We start from the raw sequence: 13,733 nt of genomic DNA on the forward strand, positions 1-13,733 counted from the left end.
CGGATTTGAAAATGTTTAACAGGACCTGGGGATTAGAGTATGAAGGGAAAGGAGAATGGGTATTACAAGCCATGAAAAAATATGCTCAATGACAGCTGACATCACCTCCAGCCAATCCCTGGAGTTCTCATCCTCCCTCCTTCCATCCTGTGGGCGTTCCACAAACAAGATCTCATTATTTCTACCTTCCCTGTATTTCTAGTTTAATCTCCCGTCATTTCCATTCTGATGTCACTTGGTGCTTACACTTCACTTCTGGATTACTGCAATAGCAGTCATATTTTGAGATAGCCAAGGATCATACAGCCAGCTCCTCATTTCTTCGTATACCCCTTACCGTTACCTCCCATTTATGCCAGTGGCATTGACTCGAGGAGAAATGATATTGTGGCTTAGGAGTGAAAAGGCTCCTGGGCTTCAGGGGCCTTGGGCCTCAGGAGACGCAGGGCTCCGATCATGGCCAATTCATGATAACGCAGGAGCAAGGGCTCCCTCTGCCCCTGAGAGATTTTCCAGGACTCAGGTGAGAGAGCTGGAAGGAAAACCAAAGGGAAGTTGGGGTACTTATCTGAGATAAGGCATGCCCCTTTGTTTCCCTCCAGGCTGAACCCTGGAGGAGTAGGGTAACGTAACAAAAAACCCCATAAGGTTGAGGGGATTCAGAACAGCCGATAGCCTATGGTCTAATATCATGTACCCCAGAATTCCCTGCATACTAGAATTGGGTGTGTGGGGTAAGACCTCTTAGGGATCTCCAAAGGGAAGCAGGACAGTGAGTTCCCATACACACAAGAGGAGCCCTAAGCCAGACAAGTGAGGCATCCAAGAGAGCCACTGTGGAGGAGATCAAGGGGACAGTGCAGAGAACAGTTCAGACATGAGGACCAGATGTCCCGCCCCCTGCCAATCATTCAGTGCCTTAGCACCGTGGTGCCATCCAAATGCAAGAGGCAACCCCAGGGGAACTGACTGACTGGCATGACATTTTTACCACCCAGGGAAAATGAAGACTCATGATGAAAATTGTTAGTTTTTTGAAACACATGCAATTCCAGATGAGCTTCATCTCTCCATTCTGTGCCCTAATTACTGCTGTCAGACACACTGTGTTAAAAGAACAGCTTGAAGAACTTTCAGTTGCCCTTTATTGTACATTTCATCAAGGACAAGCTTTTTCCTGGCTTGAAAGACCTATGTCTAACTATCTAACCTTGAGTTCTAGCTAATCTCAGAAGCTTCTCTAAATATTGATGCCCGTAACAATTTCCATTTCCTAAGGTAAGTTTTATCTATTTGTACCTTCTATAATCAACAACTTTATATATGTATCCCTATGTAAGTTAAATGTCTTTAAAGGAAGACAGTGTATATTATATTTATTTGGTAGTCTTCTCTGTGGATAGTGCAATCCTTATGTGTTACATCCTCAAACATTTTCTGAGTGGCTCAAGTGCTTAACGGGCTGATACAGTTTTGATGGGTGATGATACTTTGATAGTAAGAGTATGTTATACTGGTCCTGTTTTTGATCTAGCTCCTAGATTTTCTTACACCCTATCCCAAGAATGAATAAACAATTCTAGGTCGTAAATCTATGAAAAGTTAAGAGATCAGAACCTTTATTCTGGAATAGTTAAGAACTATTATCAAAGGAGTGAGAGTTTTTTGTTGTTGTTCAGAGGGGTATATTGTTATTTTCCTGATCATGGAATCATAGGTGTTGGCTTCCAAGGCTTACGAACCCAGGTGGCCAAAGACACCCAACGCTCCGTTGTCTCGCTGGCAAGCAAAGGTGTGGGCCTGAGCAGAAATAAAACTCTGCTTCCAAGCTGACGTGCAGCAAGAGCATCCCTAACGCATAATTTGCAGTCTTAACACCAGCCTCTCAGCCGCACTGCAGCGTTTTCACTACAGGCAGAGTTACCATAGAAGAAGAAACTATTTATATCAGTGGGAGGAATAAGAAAGCCAGAGAAAAGTACATGAATAATTATTTGAGGGTCGGCTCGATCAATTCTTAAACTAGCAGCCACGTTCTCTTGCATGTAGAGGGAAAAAGAAACAAAGAGAAAGAAAGAAAGCTTGAGTTGGTTTTGTCCTCATCATTCAGGAAATGTGACAGTTCTAACCATATACTAAAAATTGAATAAAAAGGCAACAAAGACCCAAGACAAGGCCCCATTGCGGAACGTATTTGGTTCTCATCTAGACTTACAAGCTTTTTTCTTTATCTCTGGAAAGTCGCGCTAGCTTCCCCCCCCCCCATTTTTTTTTAAAAGGTACTAAATATAACAAAGTTGATAAGTTGTGCATATTTTTATTTTGCTGAGAACTGTTAACAACTTTCTTATTTGGGGGTGAGGCAGTATCATCTAATGGTTGGAGAAGGAGAGATGGGCACAGAAGTTGATTTTCTTACCAAAGGCTCATGACCTTGAGCATCTCACCAGGAGCCAGATTTCTGGAGCTTTATGCTCCCTCTAAAATCCCCCCTGATTTTACATGAAAGCCAAAGAATTCCCTAAAAAGATGAGATGAAACATGATAGTTACAGCTGGAAAGCCCTAGTTTACCTGTTTTATAGGTTTAATCTTTGCAAAAAATGTCAATATATGACTATCATTTATTTCTTTTATAAGAGGAAGAAAAATACAGGAGGGAAAAAAAAATCAATAGAAGAAGACTCCGTGCAGAAGCTGGAAATGGTCAACTGTCATCACCTTAACTGTGAGCTATTAAACACTTAAAAAAAAATCTTTGGTTTTATTTTCTTTCCGTAAAGGTTAAAGATTAGTGACATTGAATGTGATTTGGGAAATCATTAAAATTTAAGGTAAATACAAAACATTTTCTTAAACTGGAAAAAGAGAATTTGTTACTTTGCTTGAAATAAATGAATTTGTACAACTTTATCTTGAAATACAGCTAATTTAAGATCCAAACAATTATTGGAACTATTTTGGAATAGTTGTGGAGGAGTCAAAGTTAAATCAGACCCAGATCTGTCCTCCAGGAATTTAGAATTTAGAAGAGGAAAATATACTTAGGAGGCTATAAAAGTCTACTAGACTATAAGCCTCATGAAGACAAGGAGATTAGTCTGTTTTGCTCCAAGCAATGCCTGACACACAGTAGGTGCTCAATAAATACCGGGGGTGCCCCCCAAAGATGTGGAGACTTTGGTCACCGTTGCTCAAGCAGTAGTTCGCCGTAATCAGAAGTGTCTGGACACTGATGGCAACCACTTTGAGCACCTCTTGTAATTGCAGAAGTCAAACGTGACTTGTATTTATCTTTTGTTATTGGTATATATTGAGTATTACAATTTTAATACAGTTTTTCTTTCTTAAAATGTGTATACATTTTTTGGTCACCTTCTGTATTTGTTGGATGAATGGATGACCCAAGGCAGAGAGTGCTGAGCCATATGAGAATTGTGTAAAAAAAAAAAAAGAAATTGCTAATAGAAGGGACAGGTAACTTCCAGGATCTTTGAAGGATATGTAACTTACAGATAATTAAACTGACAATCAGCCCATGAACAGAATCTCTTTTGTTATTGTTTTTCAAATCCGTCAATGCTTCTGCCATCCTCATCAAGTAAGATCATGAACACATTAGGTAATGAACACGTTAATACTCTGGGCCTCCATGAAATAAGGAAGTTAGACTAGATTAGTGTTTGTGGGAAGAAATATGCAAGATGCTTTTAGATGGCAGAATGATTAAATGTGTAATGATTAAATGTGTCCACCAGCTCATCAAACCTCTGATTTCATAGATATTGTTGGCCAGGAGGGAGACCTAATGGAAACATATTAAATAAATGATAGTAGGGGGTGTTATGCAAATACGACAAAACTTGTGAACACAACACATTCATGACTGAGGCTTGGGAAACCGGGGAAGATCATTAAGGTCAATTTAGTTTTATTGTTTTATTATTTAAATTTTAACTTCAACCCAAAAAATTGCCTTTGCCCAACCTAAATAATGTTAAATCTAGTTCACGTTCTTAAATCCTCTGAATTGTTTCTCCACAACTTTCTGAATAGTGACTGACGAAATATACATAGTGTCTGTTTATCTAGGGGTGTTTTCTGCAGTGACCCCTTATTAGACAACGGTGACTCTTAATAGTAGTATTAGTTCCTCCTATGGGTTTCACCAGTCTATAGAAAAATTATACAAATACGAACAATATAATACTTATATTTAGAAAGCTAAACTGACCCAACTTAAAGAGAATTTTTTTAAAAATCTGACACTAGGACCTTTTCAAGGCTAGAATATCTTTTCTTTTTAAATGATGGATATTTTTTAAATGATAGAATATCTTTTCTTTTTAAAAGATGGTATTCTTTTTAATGTTCTAGGCAAAAGAAAAATTGTTAATCCTATGTGGAATCCATCACCTTTTAAATAAATTATACTATTTTTCTGAAATTTAGCGACGTGAGTGTTAAGAATGGCATGATGGAGACTGCATGGGATACTTCCTCAGTGCCGATTGTGGAGCTCTCAAATAACCTTAGGCTAAATGTTTAAAATCATGACCCCTTGATTTCCTTTTGTTCTTGGTCACAGACACCAGTGCTTGTCTATTCCATTTAATACACCAGGCGACTACAGCTCAAGAAATACAAGCCCACATGCAATTGAAACTGTGACTTCTTTAAAGGCATCTTAAAAATTCATTTCTGTTTTTACCACAATTTCATTTTTTTTGGAAGAGAGATTACGTATCTTCGCTGACAGTGTTATTAACATTACCATTTTAAGCAAGCATTTAGTCATGTAGTTTTATTGAATCCTATTATTTCTTGGACCATAAATGATTTATGTTACCCAGAGTGCTAAGGAAACAAACCATGGGAAAAAATTGATAAGCCCACTGATTTTATTGTTAGATAAGCAATGTATATTAACTTGATAAAGTTTAGAAAACACATATAAACTCATTGATTACCAGTGTAAGATTTTGTTGTAGGTCTTTCCATGCCGTTTGTTATGAACATATAAATATTTCATAACAAAATGGGATTGTACATGCTGTTTTATAACCTGCTTTTTCAACTTAAAAAATATGTTATAAATCTCTTTCCATGACATTATTTTTATATAATTTTAATGACTTCATATTGTGATATATTGTGAAATGCTATAATCTATTTAACTAGTTCCTTGATGTTAGATACTATTGATGTCTATTTTTCTATTATAATACTGAAATGAGCAGCTTCGTCAAGTTAAATTTTCATTTACATTCTTGAATAATTCATTAGGATAAATAATTATAAAGTAAAAACTGAAAATCATATATAATCGCACCAACCAAAGATAATTACTCTAAACTTTTTAGTAAATATCTTTGTAGTTATTTGTAGTTATTTGTAGGTCATATATATATATATATCTATATCTATATATATATATATATCTACAAATCTATTTAGAGGTAACACACAAAATTTCATACTGTTCTATAATCTACTTTTTCCCACATATCAGTGACATCTTTTAGTGTCAATAAATATTGACCTATAACATCATTTGTAATGGCTCCAGCATCTTCTATTGTACCATAATTCATTTAACCAACCCCCCAGTTCATGGACTGTTTTAAGTCTGTCATCAGTCTACACAATGCAGTAATAAATAATCTTTTAAATAGTTATTTGAATATCTAATAAACACATTGTTTTTCTTTTGGGAAATGTTACATGTGGTACTATTTCCTGGAGATTCAAGATGCACATTCATGTATTGAGCAAATATCTATTGGACAATGACCAACTGTGCTATGTGCTGGAATTAACATATGAAAGACTCTGGAAATTCTTACAGTAAAGAAAATTTTAAACTTTTTAAAATTTAAGGTTTTCCAATCTTTTGGAATTTTTTTGGTCATGGAAATCTTCACACATACACACCCCCCTACCTTTTTTGAAACAGAACAGTTATGAGTATTTCATCCATCCCACTTGGTACAGAATTTAGAAAATGCTAACCTAGTAACAGTCTTGTTGAAAACTACTAATTAAGTGTCCATACCTATATATTACTTTTATAGGAACTCTGAAAAAAAAATCTTAGGAATTATTTAGAGGAAAGATACGTTTTAGACATTTCGGAACAATACATCTTTGATCAAAATTGCCAGATGAACTTCCAGAGTAAGTAATATTTTGGTATGAATATTTTGGTAGGACACTGGAGTCTTATTTTACTTTATTTTTTTAGATTGTGTTCATATCATTAGGACCAAAGGTAAACTTGAACATAAAAGGAGAATGTAGGATACAAAGTAGTTTTTGGCTAATCAGCGGATTCGTTGGGGGAGAGAAGTGAATTTGCATGGGGAAATAGTCTAGACTGAGAAGGAGAGGCTGAGAGAGAGACAGATGAGGTTATTAAAAGGAATTAAGGATGGAGGTTATAAGGATTATACAGCAACATGGGAAATAATTAAAATCAAATATTTGGTAGAAAAAGAAGGATGCCAAATCCTATTCATAATATGTAAACACCAATAAGAAAAAATTGGGTAGGGGGAAACCAATAATAGTGTTTGGGTTTGGGTGCCTTTTCCCCCCTCATCTGTAATTGTGGTTTTCCTTTTTATTTTTAAAATCTATAATACAATTGCAAAGAAAAGAAATACTAAAGGATCAGACAAAATTAGGAGAAGAAAGGCTTATGGAGGAGGAGGAAGATAGTGGGTGAGTCGAACAAAGGCAACACGTAGATTAAAGTGAATAAGGGTAGAAGAGAGAACATTCCATTTGTCCTGGAGGAGATCATTAATGGCCCAAGTGCTGTGAAGTGGACAAAAGCTAGTCTGTAGTGGGGTCAGATGAGAGAACCAGAGAAGAATAATTTTTTTTTTAGGACCTAGGAGTATAATAATTCACTTAGAGGTTCCCCCCTAGCCACTATTACTTTAGTTCGGGTTTTATCATGTTGGGATTTTGCCTATATCAGTTTTTTTTTTTCTGGGAGCTGATAAAACCTTAAAAAAAGAAATCCTATGAGTAAGTTTCTTTGCCCTTACATTTGAACTGAATAATAAAGAAATAGTAAATTCTCTTTCTGAGCTATGCTAGAAATGCTACCATATAGAAATCTTAATAATATACTCTGTGCATGCCATTTAAAAATGGGAGAACTTGGTCGCCCAAGGTCATTTCAGATGCCTTTTTTCCCTAAGTGATTTGTGTATATTTTATCCATAAAAGACAAATTATTATGAAAGGATATGAAATGTAGGTTTAAGAAACTCAAAGAACAAAGTGCATTTTTTTGCTCTTTGAATTTCTTAAAATTAAGCTTTTAAGACTCCTGCTGCTTACCTTCAAGCAAGCAACCTTGAAACTACTCCATGAAGCCCGGTTAAAGGATGAAGCAAAGAGTTTTCACTGATATATTTAAAAAAAAAAACCACACACACAAAAAAAACACATGGGAGAGAGAACATTTAAGTCTTCCAGTATCCATACTTATTAACTAAATTGAATGCCTGTGGTGGGTCTCATGGGAGCACACAGTAGCAGCCTCTTTATATTACAACTCAGCCAGAAGCATTTATTCCCTTGTAATTAAGGCCAAGGGTGCAACCAGGGATGCGAATGGAAGCAATTAAGTGGATTATTCCAGTCCCTCAACATTTCTCAAGAGTGTGTATGTTTATGGCTTTCTGTTTGTTTGAAGTCCCTTATATAGTTCCCTCAGTTCTCCTTGGTGCTGTAGGTCCAACCTCAGATAAGAACAATAGCTAATACTTAGGTAGCGCTTCCTATGCGATAGGCCCTGTTTTAGGTGCTTTAGATATATTACCTCCGCCCATCCTTTCAAAACTCTGTGGGGGCTAAATGTGAAGTCCTAGGTCTCCAGAAGCAGATACTGAGATGAGGTTCAAATACAAGGGATTTATCCCTGAGGTGTTTCCAGGAGAGACAGGTATGGAGTAGGAGAAGCTGGCCAGGAACAGGTAGTTGAGCCAAGAAGACCAAATTCTCCAGTCAGTCGCTGCACATCAGTGAGTGCAACTGCCCCTCAGGCTGTCTGGCCATGTTCACAGCTCATGGGCTGCTGTGGGGTGGGGGTGAGGGGTGGGGTTGCTGAGTGGGATTTGCCCCACTGGGCTCTGGTAGTTGTTGAGACCACTCTCTGTGTGGGCCACTTGGGGGGCAAACTGGGTGGTGCTTTTCTGTGGTTTGAAGCCAACCTCCAAGTATATTTGCTCTGGAGCCTCTTGGGAGGGGCTGTGGTGCAGACTCAGGTCATTCACTGCCTGTGACCAGCCAGGGACTATCTAGTAGGAGCTACAAAGCCACCTGTGGTGTTTTTCTGCCTGTGCTAAATCTGGAGGCACATGGGAGAGGCCACGTTGCAAACCAAGGATGACTGCCACCAGTACTGGGCCTGAGGTATCTCCGCAAAAAGCCAGGACACCCCAGAGGCCTGCTGCCAGCTGCTGGCTCCCTTAAGGTTTAGCTGCTGATAAAGCCTCATGTGGTACAGAAGGGGTGAGGCGAGGTCTCAGGGAGTCACTGAAGTGGGAAGGGTTGTGTTCACCAGGTTAATGTAGAGTCTGATGATGCCAATGCTGAGCCTGGAGCTACTCAGCAAAAGTCTCAGAGCACACCGAGGCCAGTCGCTGTCCACACATGAAGCCCGCAGACCCTGATAGCTTTCCAAGAAAGAGTGCAATGTGGGTGGGGCTGGCTTCTTTTGGAAAAAGTGCCTTGATCATTTGGGGGAATTGGGTAGGGCGGGGTCACAGAGGAGCTCACCAGACCAATCAGATTCAGATTTGGCCTATGGGGGTAGGCTCAACACAGGAGAGATGGCGCCTGCCTGCCGGCTTGCACAGGAGGAAAACCACACAGGAAAAATGGCGACTGTCCCTGCAGTCCTCACCCCAAAGTCACACAACTCAGTGTCTCCCAGTATGTTGCCAACACCCTCCAAGTCACTGTCCCTCCACCAGAGCCCAAGGTAAGTGTCTTCAGGCAAGTGAGTCTGTGCATGGGCCCTTTAAGAGGACATCTGGGTTTCCTGCAGCCCAGGTGGTCAGAATTCCCACTGTTTCTCACAGCCAGATGTTGTGGGGGCTCCTCTTCCCGGCACCAATACTCTGGGCTGGGGAAGCCGATGTGGGCTGGGGTCTCTCGCTCCTCCAAGGGGAGGGGGTGGAGGGGAGGGAGGGAATCTCTGCAGACGAGAGATCCCTCCCGGTTCTCAACCACCACATGGAGGTTTGCGCCAGACGGTTCTGCGTCTCCGCCCCTTCTACCGGTCTCATTGTGGCTTCTTTTATATATCCATTCAGCTAGACTTCAGATGGTTCTCCAGGTTGATTGTTCTATAATTTAGTTGTAATTTTAGTGTATTCACAGAAGAAGGCAAGCACAGTGTTTACTCCACCATCTAGGATCTCTCATCTACTTATCATCCTCTTCATCTCCCATTTTTCAGTTTATTGTCCCCTCCAAGTCATCAACATGATTTTTAAAATTTGGTTTGGGTATAACACTGTTTTCTGAAACATTTTAAATATATTTTTTTTAAACTTTAAAGGAGTTCACTTTATTTTTTTTTCTAAAGGTATTCTCTTTATTTTTCTGTTTTAAAATGGGGAGTGTGTATAATACTTGTCTATGTCTTTCCACTTGATAAAAAGAGGACATGTTGGTGCATAACGGTGGGTGAACAATGAAATGAGCTCCTCATGAGTTTGAGAATGGTTGTGCTAGAGCAGGTGACCAGGAGGGAAGCAAGTGGTGACCAACCTGTGTCAAGAAAATCAGCTACAACCTTGCTGGTCCAGAGGCAGAGAAAGAGACTAGACAGAGGCACAGCGCTTCAAGGGGAAGGCGTAGGGAATGTCAGAGTTGTATAGTTGTCTTCCTGTGTGTTTTGGGTGAAGTGGAAAATGCTCCTTCTTTTCAGATGCCTGTGCGGGGTGATGTTGTCTGAGCCCTGCTCTCTGCTGTGCCATCATGATGGTCAAGGTGGAGAAAAAGAAGGAAAGGCTTGAGTGCTTGCAAATGGTTCTGAGATCCTAGATAATAAAAGCTAACTCTTCCATGGAGCTTATTAAATGAGAGGGACTGTTCTAAGAATCTTACATCTATTAACTCCTTAAATTCTCCTAACAACCCTATGAGGTAGGTATTCCTATTTTCTCCATGTTACAGAAGAGATAACTGATGCACAGAGAGATGAAATAACTTGTTCACCATTACACGACCAGTTAGTTGTGGAGCTGGGATTCAAGTCCAGGTTATTTGCTTTCAGATTCTGTGTTCCTATCCATTTACCCTGTACCTCCCAACAGAAATGTAGAGAAGGTGCTAATAGTGTTACTACTAATTACTTATTTGTAATTCAATCTATTTCTGAATGCTTTGCAATTTTTTTAAAGGGACATCTATTTTAACACTGGGAAATAGCTATGGTATAGGAGAAAACTTGAGTTCTGATAGTTAGAAACATTTACCAAAAGGTTTTAAAGTTGATATGAAATAGAAAACCCACATAGAGTAATACCTTGGTTTGCGAGCATAATTCGTTCTGGAAACAAACTACTCGTATTGCAAGACATCGTTTGTTTACCACATTAAAATGTATTAGAAATGTTTGCTCGTTTTGCGGAACTCTTGCAAACTAAGTTACTCGCAATCCAAAGCTTTCCTGTACATGCTTGGAAACTTTAAAGAAGAAGAAGAGGTGGCAGTTGGTAGGTGAGCACTGCGTTCTGCATGGAGGAGATGCGTGTTCCATGCCCATGGGGAACTGCCACTGGCAACAGTTATATCGCAAAGTCACTCTCAACACTCAGCTGCTTGCTAAGACTTAAACTGCTGGAACCAGATTTGGTGAGCTTATGTTACCATGGTTTGGAGGAGCCATGCATATTAGTGTGATATATTTAGTCTTCAGAAAGTTAAATTTAAGGTTAGCTTTCTTAACAAATAATAATATATGTCCGTATTGTGGTTATTTGCTTCATGTCTCTAAGTAAACAATCCCACGCCTATGTATTGAGTAAAACCCCCGTTTATGGTTTGTGGACAGGAGTGACTGACTCTCAAGGGATTCACTAACTTGCAAAAGAGCCCAGCCGCTAGTGCCTCTGCTGCCCTCTAGAGGCGTCAGATCAAGATAGCTCATCTCTGAACCCTCCCTGTGGATTGCATGGAGAGGCCGCCCTTGTTCTCCCTTTTGAATCTCCAATAAATGCCATTTGTCAAAAGGGTGAAAACCCTCAACTTCCAAAACCAATAATAGGACTTAATTAAAATTCCAAGCTAGGCCTTTGATCGTTACTCTGTTTGTACTCAGGGAAGATATAAAGCTTCATTTCAAAATAAGAGCAATTCAGGGATATAGCCAAAGTGTGTGCCTGGACTGCCTGCCTAAGGACAAATGAGGGATTGTGCTGGGGTTGGAATCTATAGGCAAGCTTTGAAATCTGTAAACATGTGTTATGTGTGGGTGTATGAGATGTTAAAGCTTTTTATTAATGTTTTCCCAGTAGCACTAGATATTACATGCATCAGTGTATATTTTCAAAAAATATTCATTTCCATCCATTGGAAAAAGAAAACAAATTATAAAGCCCTTTATAAAAAAACTAAAACAGGTCTAATTTCAGTCTTAGAGTTATTCCATTTTTGTCATCAACAAATAAGGCATGTATAAATAAGTCTACCTTTCCTATCTATTTATTCAGCAAGTATGTATTGAACGTACACTATGTTCCAGGCATGGATCAAGGTGTTTGAGATATGCAAGTAAACAAACCAAGATCCCTGAATGCATGGTGCTCATTGTTTGGCAGGAGACAGAGAGGGAGACAATAAACATGGTAACTAAGTGCAGAGAATGTTACAGTGTGATCATAGCCAAGGAAAAGTAGAAAAGGAGAAAAATAGAGCAGCATGGCAGGAAATTGGGATAGGTGGTTGGGATAGAAGAAGAGTGTTTGTAATGTTTAATAGGATCCCTATTGGTTTCATTCAAATATGACCTCATGACATCTGGAAGGAAAGAGTAAAAGAGCAGCGAAGAAAGACCCTGCAGGCATGCCCAGTGTGACTGGGACTGAGTAATCAAAGGCGAAAGAGGAGAAGGATATGAGGTCACAGAGGACTTAGAGGTCCAGTTCACAGGGGTTATTATGAAGGTGTTAGTTTTCATGCCGAGTATAAATAGGAAGCCTTGGATGATTTTAGTAGAAGAGAAGATCTGACTTTATATTTAAGAGGATCAATCTTTTAGGGAGACAAAACTGGGAGCAGGGTCTCCAGTTAGGAGGCTATTGCAGTAATGCAAGCAAGAAATAACTGAATCAACACAGGCTAGCATTATAGAATGGGTGGCAGAGAGAGATTCTGGATATGTTTTGATAGTAGAGCCAACAGGAAGAACTTATAGATCAATTAAGTGTGTTTGAGAGAAAGAGATGAGTCAAGGGTGCCTTAGTTTTGTCCTGAGCAACTGGAAAAATGAAGTTGTCTTCCACCGAGAGGGAAAAATTAGGTAAAGCAGATTTTGAGAGGGAAGACCAAGGGTTGAGTTTTGGACATGCTGAGCTTGAACCATTAGATATCCAGGTGGAGATATCATAATTAAATAAGGAAGTTGAGATTGGAGAGGGGTCAGGGCTGGATATTTAAAACTGGTCACAATTGGTGTACAGGTGGTATTTGAAACCACGAACCTGAGTGAGATCACCAAGACGATGAGCGTGAATAGAGAAGAAAACATTAAGGACTGTGTGCCCTTAGCATTATTCTGTTTTATGTGTTTATTATGCTTGTTACGTTTCTCATTTTGTTTTGAAAATCATTACATTGTACAAAATAAAAGGGGAAATTGACACTTATCTAAATTACTGAGGATAATCTATCGAAAAATTTACAAAGTGTATTCATTTTTCTTATCCTGTTTGATTTTCTACAAACGTCCTCATTATTTAGACATTAGGACAGTTACAATTTTAGCTGCTTTATCCTAGTGTTATTTCATCAATCACATATTAATGTTTTGGATTGTAAAGTTCAAAAATGCTTTCAAGTGATTCTCTAGGTGGCGTAATCCTCATCTGTATTTATTTTCTGTATTTAACTAAAGTGTTCTGTGGGAATATGATTGTTCTTCCCTCTCTTTCTAATGTTCATGACTTAACAGTTCTCATTTCGGTGACATAGTAAATGGCTTCTAAAAGTTATGCCCAAGCAGAACTATTACTAATCAAGGAAAGAGAGAAGAGGGAATGCTGTCTCTAGGCAAAGATATGTAAATACAGAGTGCGCCAAAAAAATGGATACACATTTTAAGAAAGGAAAAAACTATTAAAATTGTAATACTCAGTATATAGATAACAAAAGATGAATACAAGTCATGTTTGACTTCTGCAATTACAAGAGGTGCTCAAAGTGGTTCCCATCCCATCAGCGTCCAGACACTTCTGATTACGGTGAACTACTGCTTGAGCAACGTTGACCAAAGTGTCCACTTGCATACATATTTTTGGCACCCCTGGTATATTTGTTGTTTTATCTAATAAAGACAGTTGGTGAAGCTAGGGAGTTCATTCGACTGCAAATAAGCCATGTCATAAATGCATTTTATCAATAAGACTTGAATTTTAATGTCAGAACCATTTTAACACTCTTTTATAGTTAATTGGATAAATATGGACAAGCATGGGAACTTTTTTG

Source organism: Hipposideros armiger, unplaced genomic scaffold (assembly GCF_001890085.2).
Source record: "Hipposideros armiger isolate ML-2016 unplaced genomic scaffold, ASM189008v1 scaffold_22, whole genome shotgun sequence".
Taxonomy (NCBI): domain Eukaryota; kingdom Metazoa; phylum Chordata; class Mammalia; order Chiroptera; family Hipposideridae; genus Hipposideros; species Hipposideros armiger.